This window comes from Bos grunniens, chromosome 11 (genome assembly GCF_055505025.1).
Source record: "Bos grunniens cultivar Pamir isolate PY7600 chromosome 11, Bosgru_T2T1.0, whole genome shotgun sequence".
In the NCBI taxonomy this organism is placed as follows: Eukaryota; Metazoa; Chordata; class Mammalia; order Artiodactyla; family Bovidae; genus Bos; species Bos grunniens.
In genome coordinates this window covers 50,510,568-50,532,055 of record NC_141175.1, presented here as the reverse complement: position 1 = coordinate 50,532,055, position 21,488 = coordinate 50,510,568, and the positions used below count along the sequence as shown (strand labels likewise).

Here is a 21,488-nt window from a genome sequence, read left to right as displayed (position 1 = left end):
AAATACATACTTCTAGAAATAACTTTCAGTAATGGAATTGTTAGACCACTTCTAGATGTTTCACCAGGACCTGGAGGACAGATGTTAGAAGAGAAGGAGAAGAAGGTGGTAAGGAGAAATAAAAGTAAGGTTCTTTGGTAGACTTCTTATATTTAAGACATTTTCATATCATATTGTCATTATTCTGTGTGTCCAGCTTTTCTTGTTACTGTATCTATAATGACAATTTTATTTTTTTATTATTTTTATTGGATTAAAATTGTTTTCCAATGTTGTGTTAGTTTCTGCTGTACAATTAAGCGAGTCAGCTATGTATGTGTGCATGTGTTCCATTACTCAGTCGACTCTTTTGGAACACCATGGACTGGAGTGAGTTGCCATTCCTACTCTAGGGAAGCTTCCTGACCCATGGGTCAAACTTGTGTCTCTTGTGTCTCCTGGATTAGCAGGCAGATTCTTTACCACTATGCCACCAACAGGTGGGGCATATATATATATATATATATATATATATATATACACACACCACATATACATATATATATACACACCACATATATATATATATATATATATATATATATATATATATATATATATACACACACACACCACAGTCGTGTCCAACTCTTTGGGATCCCATGGACTGTAGCCCACCAAGTTCCTTTGTCCATGGATTTCTCCAGGCAAAAATACTGGAGTGGATAGTCATTCTTTTATCCAAGGGATCTTCTTGATCTAAGGATCAAACCAGGGTCTCATCCTTGCAGGCAGATTCTTTACCATGTGTGCCACCAGGGAAGTCCATAAATAAATAAATATATATATATATACACACACATATATATATATGTATATAAATGTATATATATATACCCCCTCCCTCTTGGGTCTTCCTCCTCCCACTGCCATCCAGTATTTAAAAGTATTTCTAAAGTGACTGATGCATATTGAAAGGAGATGCAGTAATAAAAAAGTAGATGCATTAAAATATACATTTAATAAATATTCGTTTGTTAAAATTCAAATGGACTATTGTCCTTTGGATATGAATTTACTCATCACAGATGAAACAAGAATGGATGTGTTGCACTGTTAGCTTCAGTTCATGCATTCTCTACTGCTCTTATTGATCTGGTCAGCCCTCTGTAAGGGACTCTTTTCCTGTTACTGATTCAGAAGCCAACTTTCACAGTTTTGCTGGGAAGGGAACAGAAGCTGGCATTAACCTGGCAAGCTGCTGCTGCTGCTGCTAAGTTGCTTCAGTCGTGTCTGACTCTGTGCGACCCCATAGACTGCAGCCCACCAGGCTCCCCCATCCCTGGGATTCTCCAGGCAAGAATACTGTGGTGGGTTGCCATTTCCTTCTCCACTGCATGAAAGTGAAAAGTGAAAGTGAAGTCGCTCAGTCGTGTCCAACTCTTAGTGACCCCATGGACTACAGCCTACTAGGCTCCTCCGTCCATCAGGTTTTCCAGACAAGAGTACTGGAGTGGGGTGCCATTGCCTTCTCCGAAACCGGGCAAGCCAGCTTATGGATTTTTTGACCTGTCTCTAGTGAGTCCATGCTGTAATCTTGTGCCTTACTTTCATACTCCTTGCAGAATTTAGTCTCCATCCATTTACTGTGTGGATGCTGCAGTCATTTTTCCAATTGTCAGAAGCTAAATTGAGCAAAAAATTCTACTGGAGAGTATAGAATTAGTTACTCCCACAATAGTGGCAACTTTATAAAATGTCTAAAAAGAAAAGGCTGGTTTCAGAGTATTGATACAGGTAGATAGAGAATTTCTCTTGTAGCTACAATTACATAGTAAGACAAAGCAAAACAAAACAAAAACAAAAAACACAAATTTTATGTTTATTTGTGGTGGATTTGGGAGAAGTGAGAGAGATTCAAGAGGCAAAAACCATTCCTAAGTATTATAGGTCTTCCCCAACAACCTTCGAAAAGTCATGGAAAATAGCAAATTTATACATAGCATCCAAGGAAGAACTTTTAGAGAAATACATCATCCAGTACCTTCTAGAATTAGAAACAGGACATTTTCCTTAAGGTACAGTTCAATTTACTAAAGCAGGACAGGGTAGATGCATTACAATGGCTGCTTCATGAGGAATTTTATTAGTGAAAGGGAGAGTAGAGAATTTCCTACTAGACACAGAGTCCTTAGATCTCTCAGTCAGTCATAGAATGCAGGTTACAACAATAAGCTCTGAAGAATATTTCTGAGAACTTGGAGGGGAGGATATATAAGTAATCTGTTTTCCTGCAGTTTCCACATATGGTTAAATCGATGGAACCATTTACCAAGGTCACAGGTAAGAGGTATTGTATCAATGCCACACATGCAGAGCCCTGTACCAAGGTCATCTCTGGAACTGACTGAGCCCCACCGTAACCATTGCTGAGAGCCCTCCCCCTCACCAACAGGTAAGCTCCATTACTGGTCAGCTCCTTGATGGCATATTAGGCAAAAACACTCACCCCTGTACTCACCCTATAGCTCCTGAACTAATCAACTTATGTGACCCTTCCAGAAGGAATTTCCAGTAGCAATTTTCTTTGTCTTCAGGCTACAAAAATTGGCTACTAACCCACAAAAAGCATCAGCTCTCCCTGGGCTGTCAGGAGGTTGGCCTGCTGTGCTTGCAGCATCCACATTATCTCTGCTCTTTGTTAATGAACTCACTCATTTCTGTGATACTCTGTGTCTGGTAATTCTTTTCAAGACATCACTAGGGTCCATGGAATAATGGAAATTTTTTACTTTACAATCTTTTGGGGTTTTTTTGCTTTTTTTTTCTCTCAGAACCTTAGAACTGTGCTCCAGACTGATTCTTTCCCCTTGCCTTTGCCATGAAATGTTTTGTCAGTTTCTCTGTTTTCTTTAATTCCTTTATGTTTATTCTTGGCATTTGTAGGATTTATTTTGTTAATCTTGAAATTAAAATAAGTCAGTAAAAATATTTCATAGGAACCTCTACTATTGAGTTTGACTTATAGTAATGACTATTTTTCTTCAGAATAAAAAAACGATTCTCCAATTATTGATATCAATATTTATCTCTTTACTTCTTTATCTTTCTTTCTCAAATGTGTAACATTTATTTATTGAATTTATCTCTTTAGTCTATTTACATTAGATACTTTGTATGCATCTCTTTATTCACTGAGTTTAATTTTTTGTTTTCTATTATAAATTTTACACCATTCATTATCACAAATTTATTTTTGAATTTCAATTTGTGTTTTCATAGCAGAGAAATCTCTCCTGACTTCTGAGTCATTATGCTTTGTAGCTGCAAGGACCTTCAGGCCCAAGAAACATTCTTTAAAATAAATAGGAGACTTAAATTTACTTGTTTCTTTTTGTAAGTTCCTTTCATGTCAGGGAATCTTGATCTGATACTTTTGATCGTTCCCATTCTTTTAAATTAACAAGCATTTTCATGAGTCTGATATTTTTAGTTTTCATCCAAATTGGTTATGTTCAAAGGGTGCCACATTCCACAAAACTTTATTTGAGATTTGAAAGACATTTTCATATGCACAGATTCTCTACAGCTATACTGTCTGTGTAATATCTTGAAAAATATATTAGTGTATGTTTGATATGAGAAGAAGCATTTGTAAGAACAATTAAAATCTTTAAGGTAAAACATATTCATGTTAACTTGGTTGTGTCAATATAACAATATATTTAAATCAAGCGAAATTAGGATAAGGAAGAGATGAGAAAAGGTAAGCTTCCTGGACAATTTGCCTATAGACTCAAGAGAAGAGTTATTGTTATTGCTTCAATATTTGCAATTTCCTATTTGTTTTATTTAAGTACTTACTTTATTGTTTTAATCTGTACAAGTAGAAATTTAGGAGAAAAATAAATTTGCAGTACCTAGTTTGTTGTTGTTCTGTCAGCAAGTCATGTCCTACTTTTTGTGACCCAATGGACTGTAGCACACCAGGCTCCTCTGTCCTCCACTGTCTCCCAGAGTTTGCTCAAATTCATGTCCCTTGAGTCACTGAGGCCATCTAACCATCTCATCTTCTGCCAGCCCTTTGTCCTTTTGCCTTCAACTTTCCCAGCATCTGGGACTTTTCCAATGAGTCAGCTTTTCACATCACATGGCCAAATACTGGAGCTTCAGCTTTAGCAACAGTCCTTCCAATGAATAGTCAGGATTGATTTCTTTTAGGATTGACTGGTTTGACCTCCTTGCAGTATAAGGGACTCTCAAGCATCTTCTCCAGAACCACAATTTGAAAGCATCAATTCTTCAGTGATTGGTCTTCTTTATGGTCCAATTCTGACATCCGTCCATGATTACTGGAAAAACCATAGCTTTGACTATACATATCGTTTCTGTTGTTCACAAGTTAAAGGTCCTTAAAACAATTAGACTCCTTAAAATGATATTATGGTATAAAAATATGTCAAAGACATCTCTTGCTTTGCCTTTAGGGGTATTTCTGATAGATGTTTAGAGGATATGGTTTATTATGTTAAAGAAGGATGTGAATTGAAAGACTTTGGAGTGATTTCATTCCCATGTCAGAGGCGCCCATTTTAAGAAGGATGCTGATTGCTAAGAGAGCAACAAAAATGATGATGGTATACTGCCATATATCCAGCTAAGCCAGAGAACATAAAACAGGGGAAAAATAGAGTACTTGTCATCAAATATTTGAAGAGTAATAAATTCATTCTACTCTGCTCCAAATGGCAGAAATAAAAGACTAATATTACAGTGGGGATACTTTGTTTAATAAAAGAAAGACATTTGCAACATTTAGTATTATTGCTGCTGAAGTTGTTGAAGCAGTGGCTCTGTTGAACATGGGGAGGTTTTAGAGTGATGAGTGGGAGATTTCCTGAAAGATACCTAATGGACCATCACCCCTCTGAGCTCCTGGGGTGATTCCACTAAAAATCATGTTTAATTTCACCAGAATTTTAAGGTGAGAGAACATTTGTTCTCTTCCATTCAAATACACCTTTATAATTAAAGGTGTATTTGAATTGTGAAATCTGCAAAGTTAAATTTCATTGCATTTAATTTAGTAAAATTAAAATGCCTAGTGACATCCTGGTTAGAACATTAGCCATATTTAGACTGGTAATTAATGTCTAATTGGACACTAGTACTCAATTTCATGGTAATGAAATAATGGCTAAAAATACCAACTAGTATTTAAAAGATATGTGATATATATCCTGAAGCAATTTTCTTAAATGCCAATTTAATTTGACATTTAAAGACTGAGAGATGTGATTGCTGATGAAAGTTGTACTGTGATCCTATGGCATATGGCTATGCATTCTTACTTGGGGGATACAAAAATATTTTTATTGTACCCTAGGTAACTTAAAAGTAAATGGTTTACTTCTGGGAAGATGCATTTTTAATTAAATATACTTATGTTACATAGAAACTGAGAGAAATAAATGACTTTTTCAAAAACAATTCTGATATTTTACAAAGAGCTTTAAAATAAATATACCCTCCTAAAGTTTAGCACGTTTGAAGTTCTCTCTGTAATATAACTAGGTAAAAGCATGGGGAAATAAACACAATTTATATAATTTTGCACCTTATTTATGCAAAGGTTTTGAAATGGAATTTGATCTCTAATATCAATTATAAAATAATTATATAATGTCAAGCAGACTCATATGCTTTAAATGACAATTGAGAAAAAATACTATCTTCATATAATATTTGATGAATTTACTTAAAATGTATTTTTGAAAACACTACTGTAATGTCCTTCAGAGTTGAGCCAAAGAATAAATATTAGTTAGAATTTTCTGGACAAATAGAACAGAAACAGAAGAGAGAGAGAGAGGCTGATTTATAATAAAGAATTACCTCACATGATTATGAAGGCTGACAAGTTTTTAAGATCTACAGGGTAAGCAGATAAGCTGGAAACACCTGAGCAGCTGATGCTGTTGGTGCTGTTTTGGTCCCAAGATGCAGGAAAGGCCAATGTTTTATTTTCAGTCAGAAGGTGGGGAAAAAATGATGTTCCAGTTTGAAGGCAATCAGGCAGGAATTCTCTCTTACTTGGGGGAGAGTCTGCCTTTTTGTTCTATTCAAGCCTTCAGCTGATTGGATGAGGATCATCTACTTTAGGGAGGGCTGTCTGTTTGAATCAATTCACTTATTTTTAAAGTTAACTTCGTCTAAAAACACTCTCCCAGAAACTCCCATAATAATGCTGTTTTAATATGTGGGCACCCCATGGCTCAAGAACATAAACACCAAAAACTAACTGGTAGTATTTGCAGCCAAAGCTAAAGGGATTCTTGGGAAACACTTGAAATGACTCCAATAGGAATCCAAATATAGTTAATTCCCCAGCATATATTGTGACAAGCATATTTTCTGGAAATTTTTGAAAAATTAGTACTATAAGCCATCACAATCATTTAGAAAACAAATCAGCCAATCAACCAAGCAAAACATACCAAGCAAAGCCCACAGAAGTGGTCTGGTTTTGAATAATGTCTAAAGAAAAAAAAAAACAAAAACACAAAACAGAAACAACTTAAGTAAAAAATAAGATCACCATCCATCATCATCATCATCATCATCATTTCCATGAAGTTCATTGTACTTAGAAACCATATGACATTATTTTGAGCTTCCCCAGTGGCTCAGTGGTAAAGAATCTGCCTGCCAAGTGTTCAATCTCTGGGTCGGGAAGATCCCTGGAGGAGGAAATAGCCACCCACTCCAGTATTCTTGCCTGGAGAATCCCATGGACAGAGGAGCCTGGCAGGCTAGAGTTCATGGGGTTGCAAAAAGTTGGACATGACCTAGTGACTAAACTACCTCCACCACTGTGGCATTGTTTCCATGATAAAAATCCATATTCATATTAGAGAACTTTTGCTCCCAAAATGCAACCAAATTTTAATATAAATTATGTTTGTGTGACCTAGGATAATTGGGGGCTTGAGATTATAAAGAATACTGCTCTTAGAGAAAGCTTTTGTAGAACTATTTGTACTGATTGTTTAGCATATATTCTCAAAAATAATAATTACAGAAGTTGAAAGGTTATTTTTCAAAAAGCAGACATCATACTCCAATGCTACTATGACTTTATAGATTATTACATTCCTAGTGTGTTTATAAGGTAATAACAGAGGAATAATGTCCGCTAATGTAGACTTTATTTTTCTGGGCTCCAAAATCACTGCAGATGGTGACTGCAGCCATGAAATTAAAAGACGCTTACTCCTTGGAAGAAAAGTTATGACCAACCTAGATAGCATATTCAAAAGCAGAGACATTACTTTGCCAACAAAATCTGTCTAGTCAAGGCTATGGTTTTTCCAGTGGTCATGTATGGATGTGAGAGTTGGACTGTGAAGAAGGCTGAGCACGGAAGACTTGATGCTTTTGAACTGTGGTGTTGGAGAAGACTCTAGAGAGTCCCTTGGACTGCAAGGAGATACAACCAGTCCATTCTGAAGGAGATCAGCCCTGGAATTTCTTTGGAAGGAATGATGCTAAAGCTGAAACTCCAGTACTTTGGCCAGCTCATGCGAACAGTTGACTCATTGGAAAAGACTCTGATGCTGGGAGGGATTGGGGGCAGGAGGAGAAGGGGAGGACAGAGGATGAGATGGCTGGATGGCATCACTGACTCGATGGACGTGAGTCTGGGTGAACTCCGGGAGTTGGTGATGGATAGGGAGGCCTGGCGTGCTGCGATTCATGGGGTCGCAAAGAGTCGGACACGACTGAGCGACTGATCTGATCTGATCTAAATGTTCAACACAGGGGTAAAATATAATGCTATTACTATATCATTTAATTATCACTTAAATATATTTTATTTACTTTTACTGTTGTTTCAAGTATTTATTTTGATGATTCAGCCTTTTTATGTCCTTTGAAGTGTTTTTTGTAGCTCATTGAGTGCTGTGCTGAGCACATAATAGGCATCCAATTAATATTGATAATTTGTTAAGAGTGTGGACATGCATCCATGACATATCTGTATGCATATTATTTTATTTCAAATAGCAATGCACAGCCAATAAATTAGAAGATCAACAGACAGTATCATAAATGGCTATGATTTAGCAAATAGTCAAGTGAACTCTAGAAGACACTTGTTCTGTAAAGCTGAATATATCTGAAATAAAATCAAGGGTGTTGTACCAGAAGAAAATTCTTCAAGCGTAACAGTGAAATTGAATTTAAAACAGAATAACATAGTTAAGTCAAAATTAATCATAAGAATATGGGTAGGCAATATCTGACAGTGAATATCTGAGTGAATTTAGAGTAATTATTAATCAGAATTGCTAGTTAAATCACAGCTGGGGCTAGAAAAAAATGTGGGTTGATTATAGGATATTCTGTTAAGAAGAGTAAATTACCCAATTCAGTTAATTAATTATGGAATCTTGCTGATGCAAAGCTCCTTTTAAAACCTGTATTGTAGGATGCATTTCTACTCATCCTGGAGAAGCTATGCCCAATCCTTGAAAGGAATTATCCATAAGGGGAAAAAGAGCAGGAATATTGATTTTCTTCTGGAGTGATTGTACCCAATTTAGTTCGATCTTTATTTTCAATATGTCAGAAAGGAAACTACGTGACAGTACATCAGTAAAAGAGAAGGGTTTACATGGACAGCTCACTCACCTCTCAGCTCAGGGGGCAGGAAAACGTTGTGCCTACACATGAATGAAGTCAAGTGGAGTTTGACAGCTCTCTAGTAAATGTAATTATGATTACATGATAAATAGGATTGTTAAAGCTCACAAGTTGATTTGGGGGTTTTTTGCTTAAACTATTTTGCTCATCTATCTTCAAAGGCTCCATAGTGTAAAGGAAAGACCATCAAGGTAGAAATCCAGAGACTTAACTCTACACATTGAATTTGTACCACCTGCAATTTCAATTCTTCCTGTGTCTGTTTCTGATATAGACTGGGTGTTTATGTCTTCTTCAAAATAAATAAAGGTAAAAGTTTCACTCCCAATGTTAAGGTTTTATGAAGTGGGTGTCTTTGAGAGTTAACTAGGTCATCAGGATGGAGCCCTATGATTGGGATTCAGTTCAGTTCAGTCACTCAGTCATGTCCTACTCTTTGGGACCCCATAAACTACAGCACTCCAGGCCTCCCTGTCTATCACCAACTCCCGGAGTTCACCTAAACTCATGTCCATTGAGTCAGTGATGCCATCCAGCAATCTCATGCTCTGTCATCCCCTTCTGCTCCTGCCTTCAATCTTTCCCAACATCAGGGTCTTTTCAAATGAGTCAGCTCTTCACAACAGGTGGCCAAAGTATTGGAGTTTCAGCTTCAACATCAGTCCTTCCAATCAATACCCAGGACTGATCTTCTTTTGGATGGACTGGTTGGATGTCCTTGCAGTCCAAGGGACTCTCAAGAGTCTTCTCCAACACCACAGTTCAGAAGCATCAATTCTTCGGTGCTCAGATTTCTTTATAGTCTAATTCTCATATCCATACATGACTTCTGGAAAAACCATAGCTTTGACTAGATGGACCTTTGTCAACAAAGTAATGTTTCGGCTTTTTAATATGCTGTCTAGATTGGTCATAACTTTTCTTCCAAGAAGTAGGCATCTTTTAATTTCATGGCTGCACTCAACTCACCATCTGCAGTGATTTTGGAGTCCAAAAAAATACAGTCAGCCACTATTTCCACTGTTTCCCCATCTATTTCCCATGAAGTGATGGGACCAGATGCCATGATCTTCGTTTTCTGAATGTTGAGCTTTAAGCCAACTTTTTCACTCTCCTTTTGCACTTTCATCAAGAGGCCCTTTAGTTCTTCGATTTCTGCCATAAGGATGGTGTAATCTGTATATCTGAGGTTACTGATATTTCTCCCAGCAATCTTGATTCCAGCTTGTGTTTCCTCCAGCCCAGCGATTCTCATGATGTACTCTGCATATAAGTTAAATAAGCAAGGTTTCAATATACAGCCTTAATGTACTCCTTTTCCTATTTGGAACCAGTCTGTTGTTCCATGTCCAGTTCTAACTGTTGCTTCCTGACCTGCATACAGGTTTCTCAAGAGGCAGGTCAGGTGGTCCGGTATTCCCACCTCTTTCGATATTCCCATCTCTTTCAGAATTTTCCACAGTTTATTGTGATCCACACAGTCAAAGACTGGCATAGTCAATAAAGCAGTAATAGATATATTTCTAGAACTCTGTTGCTTTTTCGATGATCCAGCGGATGTTAGCAGTTTGATCTCTGGTTCCTCTGCCTTTTCTAAAACCAGCTTGGACATCTGGAAGTTCACACTTCACGTATTGCTGAAGCCTGGCTTGGAGAACTTTGAGCGTTACTTTACTAGAGTGTGAGATGAGTGCAATTGTGCGATACTTTCAGCATTCTTTGGCATTGCGTTTCTTTGTGGCAAGAGTGGTGGCTGTGTGGCACAAAAGTGTCCAAGAGGAGCTACCCCACGTCCAAGATGAGGAATGGTGGCCAAGAGGAGTTATCCCACGTCCAAGGTCAGGAGCAGTGGCAGAAAGGAGATACCCCACTTTCAAGGTAAGAAGCATCGGCTGTGTTTTGCTGGAAAAGCCATGAAGAGATACCTCACGTCCAAGGTAAGAGAAACCCAAGTAAGATGGTAGGTGCAGAGAGAGGGCAGATAGACTGAAACCACAGTCACAGACAACTAGCCAATCTGATCACATGAACCACAGCCTTGTCTAACTCAATGAAACTGTGCCATGCCATGTGGGGTCACTGAAGATGGACGGGTCATGGTGGAGAGGTCTGACAGAATGTGATCCACTGGAGAAGGGATTCTTTGCCTTGAGAACCCCATGAACAGTATGAAAAGGCAAAAATATAGGACACTGAAAGATGAACTCCTCAGGTCGGTAGGTGCCCAATATGCTACTGGAGATCAATGGAGAAATAATTCCAGAAAGAATGGAAGGATGGGGCAAAAGCAAAAACAACACCCAGTTGCGGATGTGACTGGTGATAGAAGCAAGGTCCGATACTGTAAAGAGCAATATTGCATCAGTTCAATTCAGTCGCTCAGTCCTGTCCGACTCTTTGCAAACCCATGAATTGCAGCAAGCCAGGCCTCCCTGTCCATCACCAACTCCCTGAGTTCACGCAGACTCACGTCCATCGAGTCAGTGATGCCATCCAGCCATCTCATCCTCTGTCCTCCCCTTCTCCTCCTGCCCCCAATCCCTCCCAGCATCAGAGTCTTTTCCAATGAGTCAACTCTTCGCATGAGCTGGCCAAAGTACTGGAGTTTCAGCTTTAGCATCATTCCTTCCAAAGAAATCCCAGGGCTGATCTCCTTCAGGATGGACTGGTTGGATCTCCTTGCAGTCCAAGGGACTCTCAAGACTCTTCTCCAACATCACACTTCAAAAGCGTCAATTCTTCAGCGCTCATCTTTCTTCACAGTCCAACTCTCACATCCATACATGACCACTGGAAAAACCATAGCCTTGACTAGACGGACCTTTGTTGGCAAAGTAATGTCTCTGCTTTTGAATATGCTATCTAGGTTGGTCATAACTTTTCTTCCAAGGAGTAAGCGTCTTTTAATTTCATGGCTGCAGTCACCATCTGCAGTGATTTTGAAGCCTTAAAAATAACGTCTGACAGTGTTTCCACTATTTCCCCATGTATTTCCCATGAAGTGATGGGACCAGATGCCATGATCTTCGTTTTCTGAATGTTGAGTTTTAAGCCAACTTTTTCACACTCCTCTTTCACTTTCATCAAGAGGCTTTTTAGTTCCTCTTCACTTTCTGCCATAAGGGTGGTGTCATCTGCATATCTGAGGTTATTGATATTTCTCCTGGCAATCTTGATTCCAGTTTGTGCTTCGTCCAGCCCAGCGTTTCTCAAGATGAACTCTGCATATAAGTTAAATAAGCAAGATGACAATATACAGCCTTGGTGTACACCTTTTTCATTTTGGAACCAGTCTGTTGTTCCATGTCCAGTTCTAACTGTTGCTTCCTGACCTGCATATAGGTTTCTCAAGAGGCTGGTCAGTTGGTCTGGTGTTCCCATCTCTTTCAGAATTTTCCAGTTTATTATGATCCACACAGTCAAAGGCTTTGGCATAGTCAATAAAGCAGAAATAGACGTTTTTCTGGAAATCTCTTCCTTTGTCCATGATCCAGAGGATGTTGGCAATTTGATCCCTAATTCCTCTGCCTTTTCTAAAACCAGCTTGAACATCTGGAAGTTTGTGGTTCATGTATTGCTGAAGCCTGGCTTGGAGAATTTTGAGCATTACTTTACTAGTGTGTGAGATGAGTGCAATTGTGCAGCAGTTTGAGGATTCTTTGGCATTACCTTTCTTTGGGATTGGAATGAAAACTGACCTTTTCCAGTCCTTTGGCCACTGCTGAGTTTTCCAAATTTGCTGGCATACTGAGTGCAGCACTTTCACAGCATCATCTTTCAGGATTTGAAAGAGCTCATCTGGAATTCCATCACCTCCACTAGCTTTGTTTGTAGTGATGCTTTCTAAGGCCCACTTGACTTCACATTCCAGGATGTCTGGCTCTAGGTCAGTGATCACACCATCATGATCATCTGGGTCATGAAGATCTTTTTTGTATAGTTCTTCTGTATATTCTTGCCACCTCTTCTTAATATCTTCTGCTTCTGTTTGGTTCATACCATTTCTGTCCTTTATCAAGCCCATCTTTGTATGAAATATTCCCTTGGTATCTCTAATTTTCTTAAAGTGATCTCTCGTCTTTCCCATTCTGTAGTTTTCCTCTATTTCTTTGCATTGATCGCTGAGTAAGGCTTTCTTATCTCTTCTTGCTATTCTTTGGAACTCTGCATTCAGATGTTTATATCTTTCCTTTTCTCCTTTGCTTTTCACTTCTCTTCTTTTCACAGCTATTTGTAAGGCCTCCCCAGACAGCTATTTTGCTTTTTTGCATTTCTTTTCCATGGGGATGGTCTTGATCCCTGTCTCCTGTACAGTGTCACGAACCTCTGACCATAGTTCATCAGGCACTCTGTCTGTCACATCTAGTCCCTTAAATCTATTTCTCACTTTCACTGTATAATCATAAGGGATTTGATTTAGGTCATATCTGAATGGTCTAGTGGTTTTCGTTACTTTCTTCAATTTAAGTCTGAATTTGGCAATAAGGAGCTCATGATCTGAGCCACAGTCAGCTCCCAGTCTTGTTTTTGCTGACTGTATAGAGCTTCTCCATCTTTGGCTCCAAAGAATATAATCAATATGATTTCAGTGTTGAACATCTGGTGATGTCCATGTGTAGAGTCTTCTCTTGTGTTGTTGGAAGAGGGTATTTGCTATGTCCAGTGTGTTCTTTTGGCAAAACTCTATTAACCTTTACCCTGCTTCATTCTGTATTCCAAGGCCAAATTTGCCTGTTACTCCAGGTGTTTCTTGATTTCTTATTTTTGCATTCCAGTCCCCTATAATGAAAAGGACATCTTTTTTGGGTGTTAGTTCTAAAAGGTCTTGTAAGTCTTCATAGAACTATTCAAAATCAGCTTCTTCAGCGTTCCTGGTTGGGGCATAGACTTGGATTACTGTGATATTGAATGGTTTGCCTTGGAAACAAACAGACATCATTCCGTCGTTTTTGAGACTGCATCCAAGTACTGCATTTCAGACTCTTTTGTTGACCATGATGGCTACTCCATTTCTTTTAAGGGATTCCTTCCCGCAATAGTAGATATAATGCTCATCTGAGTTAAATTCATCCATTCCAGTCCATTTTAGTTCTCTGATTTGTAGAATGTCGACGTTCACTCTTGCCATCTCTTGTTTGACCACTCCCAATTTGCCTTGATTCATGGATCTAACATTCCAGGTTCCTATGCAATATTGCTCTTTACAGTATCCGACCTTGCTTCTATCACGAGTCACATCCACAACTAGGTATTGCTTTTGCTTTGACTCCATCCCTTTATTCTTTCTTAAGTTATTTCTCCACTGATCTCCAGTAGCATATTGGGCACCTACTGACCTGGGGAGTTCCTCTTTCAGTATCCTATCATTTTGCCTTCTCATATTGTTCATGGAGTTCTCAAGGCAAGAATACTGAAGTGGTTTGTCATTCCCTTCTCCAGTGGACCACATTCTGTCAGACCTCTCCACCATGACCCACCCATCTTGAGTGGCCCCACAGGGCTTGGCTTTGTTTCATTGAGTTAGACAAGGCTGTGGTCCATGAGATTAGATTGACTAGTTTTCTGTGATTAAGGTTTCAGTGCATCTGCCTTCTGATGCCCTCTCACAATACCTACCATCTTAACTTGTATTTCTCTTACCTTGTACGTGGAGTATCTCTTCATGGCTGTTCCAGCAAAGAGCAGCTGCTGCTCCTTACCTTGGAGGAGGGGTATCTCCTCACCTCCGCCCCTCCTTACCTTGAATGTGGAGTAGCTCCTCTTGGCCCTCCTGCACTCGGGCAGCCACCACTCCTTGGACGTGGGGTTGCTCCTCTAAGCCACAGCCCCTGACCTCGGGCGTGGGGTAACTCCTCTTGGCCGCTCCTGCGCCATCGCAGCCTGGCACTTTCGGCCACTGATCCTGACCTTGGACGTTGGGTACCTCCTCTTGGCCACCGTCCCTGACCTCCGACATGGGGTAGCTCCTTTCGGGCACGCTTCTGTGAGATCCGTTGCAGCCGGCATGCTTCATTTGGGTTACAGAACCCAAGTAAAGTTAAGTGATTGCCTAAATGACTCACTTGCCAAAAATGCACAATGACAAAAACATACATTTCAGCAACTTTTTGGGTAATGGGAAAATAGATTTTTTTAAATCAATTTTATTTGATAATATGAATTCTACTGAAAAAAAAGAAGGGGAAGGCTGAAATGGCAATCTCAGAGAACAGGCAGGTAAAGGGGTTCCATGCCCTGATTATTTTTGCTAGGAAGGTTGGGATTCATATTTTTCCTCCTTCCCTCTTCCTTTCTTCCTGCCTTCTTTCTCCTTTTCAAATATTTTTTTCATACTCCTTGAATGTAGAAAAATCTGCATTCAGGGGTAATGACCTAAAGAAATCAATTAAGCTGGTAAACTCAACTTCAACTCCAAGTTGTCTCTGAGTGATACCACCTAGTCAGAATGGAATAAGAATATTATATATATATTTCTGGGGATAAAATGATGAGAAATAAATTTTACATGTTTCTTTTTGTGATTTTCCTTTTACTGTATTACATAAGAAGGTTAGCTATTAATGCTTTGAGAGGAACATCTTCCCACAGGGTAAAGTAACAAAAGGACATTTGTAGCAATATGAGCCTGGGAGCTGAAAAACACTCCAGGTACAGGACTCAGACTAGAAATATATTATACTAAATTCTTCAAAATTTTTCAACTGAAACCATATGAATGGAAAGTTTTCCTTGTCTGAGAAAGGATCAAATCTTATCAGGTAAAGAATATTATTTCCTGAGAAGCAAGAATCTTGTTGTGAATCTACTAAAGTTTGGTCTATAAATACTTACATAGTCTATTTAAGAAACTGGCGTGTTTGTTATACAAAGAAACTGTCTATTCAGAACAATAAAAAGCTTGACATTTTCTTCAAATTTTGACATTTGAGAGTCAAATATATTTAAATGCTTGTATGTATGTATTAAAACTGGTTTTATCATAGATGCTGTAATGTAAATATTTAAGATGACAGTGAAAATTTTGTTTTCCTTTGTATGCTACAATTATTTAAAATCAACTTGATGTTGCTAAACAACTTGAAATTTTTTGTTATGTCTTGGTTTTGTTTTATTTTTCTGTTTCACCAATACCAGTTGATGATTCTTTGCACTATGAAACCAAAAGAAAAAAAAAAGGGAGAGAGAGAACAAACTGTGAACATTAATATTAATGCACGTTTTGTAAATTGGATTTTATGTTATGGTACCAGTTTTGCAATTTAAGACTAACTAGGTTTGGGCTCCAAAATCACTGCAGATGGTTACTGCAGCCATGAAATTAAAAGACACTTACTTCTTGGAAGAAAATTTATGACCAACCTGGATAGCATATTCAAAAGCAGAGACATTACTTTGCCAACAAAGGTTCATCCAGTCAAGGCTATGGTTTTTCCTGTGGTCATGTATGGATGTGAGAGTTGGACTGTGAAGAAGGCTGAGCGCCGAAGAACTGATGCTTTTGAACTGTGCTGTTGGAGAAGACTCTTGAAAGTTCCTTGGACTGCAAGGAGATCCAACCAGTCCATTCTGAAGGAGATCAGCCCTGGGATTTCTTTGGAAGGAATGATGCTCAAGCTGGAACTCCAGTACTTTGGCCAGCTCATGCGAAGAGTTGACTCACTGGAAAAGACTCTGATGCTGGGAGGAATTGGGGGCAGGAGGAGAAGGGGACGACAGAGGATGAGATGGCTAGATGGCACCACTGACTAGATGGACGTGAGTCTGAGTGATCTCCAGGAGTTGGTGATAGACAGGGAGGCCTGGCGTGCTGCAATTCATGGGGTCGCCAAGAGTCGGACACGACTGAGCGACTGAACTGAACTGAGGCATTCCTCATTTTATTTATTTTCACACAAGTAGAAATTTCTCCCAAAATACCACGAAGAGATATATTTATGGGTTGAATTATGTCTACCCCTGGGGGGGAAAAAAAAAAAATTGTGATCTTAATCCCAGGTATCTCAGAATGTCATCTTATCTAGAGATAGGGTCTTTATTGGAGAAGGAAATGGCAACCCACTCCAGTGTTCTTGCCTGGAGAATCCCAGGGACAGGGGAGCCTAGTGGGCTGCCGTCTACAGGTTCGCACAGAGTCGGACGCAACTGAAGTGACTTAGTAGCAGCAGGGTCTTTATAGCAGTAATTAACTCAGAATTAGATCAGTATAGTGGGCCTTAATCCTTTATGACTGGTTTCTTATGGAAAGTGTGATTTCGGACACAGAGGCATACAGAGAAGGAAAATAACATGAATACACAGGGGAAACATCATCTATAAGGCAACGAATGCCTAAGGCTACCACAAAGTAAAGAAGAGGCATAGAATAGGTTTTCCCCCCACAGCTCTCAGAAAGAAAAAACACTGCTGACATTTTGATTTTGAGATCCTAGTCTCTAGGACTATGTGACAGACATGTTGTTTAAGCTACCTAGTTTGTGGTGCTCAATTACTATACCCCCAAGAAACTAATAAAAGATATTTGTCCAAAGTCATTGTTGAGATGATATATTTAGGATCTGGATACTATATAGATCATCCTGTGGAATTACTAACCCAGTGTCATTGTTATTGAGAAATTTAGGAGATGATGATTACTTTGAGAGATTAGTATTACATAGAAATTCTCAGCCCTGGAGTAAATATAAAGAGCAATGACTATTTACTCTCTACAGGAATTCTCTCAGTTGAGAAAAAAGTCAAAAATAGAAAAAAAAAAAAACTGAAATGATGGGAAGACAGAAATAAGATTATGTAATAGTGAGATTCTCTATAGAACGAATTCTAAGAAAACGTCATATTTCTGTCCACTAGTTGACAAATCTTGTGTAATTCTCACTGCTTGAATGTGAGCAAGACTTGTAAATATGAATTTTACTTGCTTAATTATGTTACTTTACATGGCAAAAACTGGGAAAGGAGTAGGTCAAGGCTGTATACTGTCACACTGCTTATTTAACTTTTATGTAGAGTACACCACGCAAAATGCCAAGATGGATGAATCACAAGCTGGAATCAAGATTGGTGGCAGAAATATAACAAACTTAAGATACACAGATGATACCACTCTAATGGCAGAAAGTGAAGATGAACTAAAAAGCCTCTTGATGAGGGTAAAAGAGAAGAGTGAAAAAACAGGTTTAAAACTCAACATTCAAAACACAAAGATCATGGCATCTGGTCTCATTACTTCATGGTAAATATATGGGAGGGGAGTGGAAAACAGTGACAGATTTTATTTTCTTGTGCTCCAAAATTACTGTGGATGGTGACTGCAGCCATAAAATTAAAAGATGCTTGCTCCTTGGAAGAAAATCTATGACAAAACTAGTCAGCATGGTAAAAATCAGAGACATCACTTTGAAGACAAAGGTCCACATAGGCAAAGCTATGGTGTTTCAGTAGTCAGGTATAGATGTGAGAGTTGCACATAAAGAAGGCTGAGTGCTGTAGAACTGATGATTTCAAGCTGTGGTGCTGAAGAAGACTCTTGAGAGTCCCTTAGGCTGCAAGGAAATCAAACCAGTCAATCCTAAAGGAAATCAATCCTGAATATTCATTGGAAGGACTGATGCTAAATCGGAAGCTCCAATACTTCAGCCACCTGACTCATTGGGGAAAAAACCCTGATACTGTGAAAGATAGAGGGCAGGAGGGAAAAGGAGTGACAGATGAGATGGTTGGATGGCATCCCCAGCTCAGGTGACATGAGTCTGAGCAAACTCAGGGAGATAGTAAAGGACAGGGAAGCCTAATGTGCTGCAGTCCATGGGGTTGCAAAGAGTCAGACACAATTTAGTGACTGAACAACAACAACATAAAGCAAAAAAGATTTTGGAAATGTAATTTTAATTACATTTGCTTCTATTTGCAGCAAAGAATCTACCTGCAATGCTGGAGACCTAGGTTCAATCCCTGGGTCAGGAAGATCCTCTGAAGAAGGGAATGGCTACTCACTCCAGTATTCTAGGCTGGAAAATTCCATAGACAGAGGATTCTGGTGGGCCACAGTCCATGGGGTTGCAAAGAGTCAGACACAACTGAGAGACTAACAATTTCACTCTTCACTTTTACAGTTGGAAGGTCTTTAAATGTACAACTGGGGGTGGGGGAAAGTCTTTTTCTCTTTTGAGGCAAAGAAGGAAAATCACTCCTCAAAACCCAGCAAATCTGACTGTGAGATCTTTAATACTGTGCAATCTCCTCAGTCTCTCTCTCTTTTTTTTTTTTTTTTTTTTTGCAGTGGAGCAAGAAATCCAAGTCTAATCCAAGTTACAGAAAACAAGACAGTGATGGCTATAAAGGGAGTGATCTGAAGCAGCAGTCTCTTTTCCCTCCCACATCCAATATATGTGCTTTGCAGAAGACAAAAGTAACAGGTCCACAGAATACAACGGCTAGAATTACAAAAGTTCATTCATTCAAGGGTGGTTGAAGACAGGAAAGACAAGTGAGAGGTTAAATGGCACAGGGAGGAAAAGTCCTGAAATCAGTCCAGGTGTGGGGCTGGCAGATGCTAGAAAAGAGCTGCAGAAAAACTTGTGGTCCTTTCACTTTTCACTGGTGTTTAAAATCCATGCAGGGAGATTCTGCCTTACCTGCACCAGAGACAAAAATCCCCATTCCTCAGAGAGACTGGAATGTGCACAGGGCCCTTGGCACAGTGGGTCCTGCCTTCCCTGGTTGGGGAGGTGAACAAGGTAAAGAACTGCCATGGAATCCTTCCTGTCTCACCCATCTCCACTGGATGGCAGATGACTCCAGGGACCAGCAGCAGGTCCCTGAATTTGCAGGAGATGGGTGAGGTGAGGGGAACTTCTCTGCAGAAGTGGAGCTACTGAGGGCAGACTGCAGGTAGACCATCTTATGGAGGACTCTGTTGCTTAAGAAAACCACCAAGGAGAAGAGGTGCAATTGGAAAAGATATGCTTTTGCAGAGATCTTTGCTTCATTGGTGCTGATAATGAATAAAGGAAAGAGGACAGACAAGAGGCATCCATTGACTGTGTAGGAGGACTTCATCACTGTGAGAAAATCAAGGGCAAACTGAATCCAAAGTAGTAAAGCCCATTTTTTTTATGTTTGACAACCACTGGTGTATTTCAGTTCCTTTATTGAACCAATGATATTCGAAGAAGTGTAGTGAGTAGAGAAGAGATGTATATAGGAGGCCAACCAGCTGACCAGCAAGATGGATGGGAAAGAGACTCACAAACATCCTCTGGAGAAGGAAGAGAGCCCACAGCACAATGTTGAAGAGCGTATCAACTATTATTCGGCTAATGCTAGGGAATGGGTGAGGCTTCCTCTCTGATACCTCAAATGCCAGCTCAATAATGTCCTGAAACAAAATAGGGTTCACAGCTTTGCTAAACACAAACAGGAGGAGCACCCAAACAACAATGAAATTTGATGTGAGGAAGCATTCCAACTGCAAACAAACGTCCCCATTTCGTGATGGCTCACCAGTAATTTGGGCCATTAATGACTAAGCACAGGAACAAACACTCGATAAAACAAGAGGAGACTGAACCAGAACAACGCCACCATTCTACGTACAGCATTGAAAATTTCTACTGACAATACAGGTTCACACTCCTGTTTCCTTACTATACTCTGGACTCTCCTCTGAGCCAGGATCCTAATTGTTCTTTTTCCACTGTTCCTCTCTCTCTTGCTGAATTCAAGCATCTAGCTTTGAGATGGTATTAATAGAAATTCCCCAGATGGAGTCTTTGATTCCCCCTGGAAAGGCCCTGCAGAAAGGTTTTGACACCGTCAGCCATCTCTTCACCATCCAACCTATCAATTATACAAAGGAGATAGAAGTGTCTCCAAATCTTTCATCATGAAGGACTTGGCAGCTTTGCTGCTATGGTTCTACTGGGCCAGACCCTTCTCCAGCCTTGCCCTTGGCCACCAAAGGTCCACTAGGCTCTTCAGCATCATTCTGTACTGGTACTCTGGCTTCCACTCAGGCCACTGTCATCTCCATTCGGCATGCACAGACCACATGGGGCCCCTACAATTTTTAAAAGAGAAAAATATTAAGCCAACTGTGGAGAAAAAAGGAATTAAAAATAATCAATCCAAAAGAACACAAAAGACAAAATCTGATGCAACTAATAGAAAAACAACTAGCAGTTAGATAAATTTTAATCACGAGCCTCAATGACTCCATTAAGGTATACTGTCTAAACACAGCAATAAAAGGTAAATATTTTCAAAGTGGAAAAAAATCCACCTATATGCTGTTTATAAGAAACCCACTTTAATTATAAAGATATACATGAGTTAAACTGAAATGATGGAAAAATCCAATCTACTTTTTTAAAAAGCTGGAATATTTATATTAATATGGGAATAAACAGATTTTGATACAAAAAGTACTAGGTCCAGAAGATTGTTATTCAAGGATAAAGAAATCAATTTTCAATGAATATATAACAACATTAAAAGTGAAAGCAACTAAGAAAAAATTCCCCAAATTGCAAAACTGAAAGAATGCAAAGCAAAATAGACAAATTCATCATGATATATGCAAATATATATGTTATATATATTACTTATATATATATGTGTGTGTGTGTGTGTGTGTGTGTGTTACTTATTAGTGAATATAGGGAGCATTGAAAAGAACCCTCCCCTATGGGCCTCTGTTCTTGGTAAGGATGCAAAGAGTAATCTGAAGTCTTACCCATGGCAAAAACAAGATTATTGAAGAAACAACTGGAAAAACAGCTCAAGGGAGAGATGGACCAAGCCAA

The 21,488-nt window shown here is 39.1% G+C and overlaps 2 pseudogenes; one reads left to right on the top strand and one right to left on the bottom strand.

Moving 5' to 3' along the window:
* LOC147363079 (ribonuclease H2 subunit B pseudogene) overlaps nt 1–19,156 on the top strand; it is a 62,605-nt pseudogene extending 43,449 nt beyond the window's left edge.
* Nucleotides 19,157–19,604: 448 nt separating this feature from the next.
* On the bottom strand, nt 19,605–20,507 carry LOC147363078 (etoposide-induced protein 2.4 homolog; annotated as a pseudogene).
* Nucleotides 20,508–21,488: the final 981 nt, after the last annotated feature.